We start from the raw sequence: 2,894 nt of genomic DNA on the forward strand, positions 1-2,894 counted from the left end.
GTATTTTTTTTATATTCACACATACAATATATATATATATATATATATATATATATATATAATTTTTTTCTCTCTAATATCTTGATATCTTGCATTCTATTCAAAAATGCATTTTATTTTCCCCTAAATTCTGTGTTTTCCATTTGATTCCTTATGGATTCATGATTCAGTACAAATTTATCATAAAAAATGGTGTCTAGTGAAATGAAGTAATAAAACTTAAACAATCTTTTAAAATTTAATCAAATGAAAATCAATTTACAACAAAACATTGCATTTTTTTATCAGACATGATGCTGCACAACAAAACTGCATGAATTAATAATAATAATAAATAACTTGGTTGTATAATATTCCTTAAACATTATAATATTATTACTTTGAGAATTGCATTGTAGTATACAGTAGTAATATATTCAGTCATATAATTTCAAGTTAAACCAGACTTTTATTTTGACCGTTTGTCGTGAAGGTCTTTCAGTTTTAGTTTTAGTTTCAGCGTGTATTTGATGGTATTTTTTTCCTCAAATGAAACTGCATAAAGCTGATGAAGTGACTCTCAAAAAATAACAAATTTTTACCCATTCGGGCAAATATTGTGCTGCAAAGAGCAATACTAGTTTTAACTTGGCAAATGACCATGGAATAAGCGGGATAATCAACGGCTAGACGTGCATTAAAGGATTTGAAATGCACTCCGCTTTCGCGTCGGGCGGTTCCTTGCCTCCACATCGTGCATTTAAAATCCTTTAGGCCTAATACACGGCTAGCCATTGATTATCCCTTACTTAAGGAAGGTTATTGTAACACGTTAACAACTGTTTTGACAATCTTAATAATTACTAATTTGAGTAGTATATCAAGTCCATATTGCTCAGTGTTGCTCTTCAAACAACATTTTAATTGTCTAGATCAGGGGTCTCCAACCTTTTTGTGAGCGAGGGCTCCCTGAAGGGATAAAATAGTCCCAAGGGCTATTTATTTGATATTCTCCAATACATTATATATATATATATATATATATATATATATATAATTTTTTTCTCTCTAATATCTTGATATCTTGCATTCTATTCAAAAATGCATTTTATTTTCCCCTAAATTCTGTGTTTTCCATTTGATTCCTTATGGATTCATGATTCAGTACAAATTTATCATAAAAAATGGTGTCTAGTGAAATGAAGTAATAAAACTTAAACAATCTTTTAAAATTTAATCAAATGAAAATCAATTTACAACAAAACATTGCATTTTTTTATCAGACATGATGCTGCACAACAAAACTGTATGAATTAATAATAATAATAAATAACTTGGTTGTATAATATTCCTTAAACATTATAATATTATTACTTTGAGAATTGCATTGTAGTATACAGTAGTAATATATTCAGTCATATAATTTCAAGTTAAACCAGACTTTTATTTTGACCGTTTGTCGTGAAGGTCTTTCAGTTTTAGTTTTAGTTTCAGCGTGTATTTGATGGTATTTTTTTCCTCAAATGAAACTGCATAAAGCTGATGAAGTGACTCTCAAAGCAGCTCTGAAGATGAAGTGCATGTGTTCATGTCCTCATATATTGAGACGCAGACGCTGAAAACACCGCGAGTGTTTGAGTGTGTGTCAGATGAAACTACTCCACACACACAGAACATGCAGACTTATTAGCGACATGCACTGACTGGTTGCTGTAACATTTATTTCTGTTGTGATTAATCCATATTGAGTAAAAATGTCCAGAGCTTATCATCATTATTAACATAAATTTGATCATAATCTCGATATGATATGATATAATTTATTGCCCGATGCTAATTTAGGCTATTTATAGAACGTGCGTTTAAACGTCGGCAGGTCGCTGTGCTGTTCAGACTACATGACTTGATTGTCTGTCTTTAAGTCGTTGTGGTGTTCACACTACGCGACTCTATGTAAATGATCCACAACAGGGGGTCACACCCTACACGAGCTGACAACAACTCTGTCACCCAACGGCTCTACAAATCACGTTTTGTCACAAAAACACACGCGAGAATTGGAATGGGAATGACGCGAAACAACACGTGAAACAGGAGTTGTTATTTTGAAAATGGATGTCGGGAAGAAATTAGCGCTGCAAGCTGTTTGCTCGATGAAAAATGTTGCTCCAAACTTTTCTTTAAGCCATATTGTTGTTACCAATGGTCTCTCATTGGCTGTAGCGCGTCACGACACCTGACACCACGTGATGTCGAGTCGGCCGACCGGTCCAGATATTTGGCATGCTAGATATTTGTTTGCCGTCGGCGAGGTGTCGGCGACATGTCAGCGAGCCTCTTTGATGCGTCGTTGTGTAGTTCACACATAAAGATTGCCGAGCGCCAATCCCCCGCTGATTTTCCCCCGATCACTAAATAAAATCCTGTAGTGTGAACTAGGCTTTAGAGCAGTGATGGGCAAACTTGGCCCTTACAGGCCACTTTCCTGCAGAGATTTGATCCAACCCTGATATGACTCACCTGCCTGTAGCCTTCTAGTAGTCTTGAAGACAATGATTAGCTGGTTCAGGTGTGTTTGATTAGGGTTGGAGCTAACCTCTGAAGGAAAGTGGCCTGGAAGGGCCAAGTTTGCCCATCACTGCTTTAGAGACTTGCGGGCTACCAGGTGTCCACGGGCACCACGTTGGTGACCACTGGTCTACATAATGTATGTATTGTGTACAAAATAGATTACAACTAAACTAAAAGTTAAAGTTGCTTTATGGATAAAGCGCACATGATAACATATATGTAAACACAAACTTTTTATTTTGACTTTTTTTATTTTGACTTATTTTGAAGAATATATTATGTAAACAAACTTTTGATTTATTTTAAGCAATTTTACAGCACTAATATAAATATATATATATATA

General features: G+C 34.5%; 1 protein-coding gene across 1 annotated transcript in view; it reads left to right on the forward strand.

Annotated features, from left to right (window-relative positions):
- The window catches only part of LOC107602762 (steryl-sulfatase-like), a 29,489-nt gene that overhangs the window by 25,804 nt on the left and 791 nt on the right, over positions 1–2,894 (forward strand). The window lies entirely within an intron of this gene.

The sequence above is a fragment of the Sinocyclocheilus grahami genome, unplaced genomic scaffold (genome assembly GCF_001515645.1).
Source record: "Sinocyclocheilus grahami isolate Dianchi unplaced genomic scaffold, SAMN03320097.WGS_v1.1 scaffold334.1, whole genome shotgun sequence".
Taxonomy (NCBI): Eukaryota; Metazoa; Chordata; class Actinopteri; order Cypriniformes; family Cyprinidae; genus Sinocyclocheilus; species Sinocyclocheilus grahami.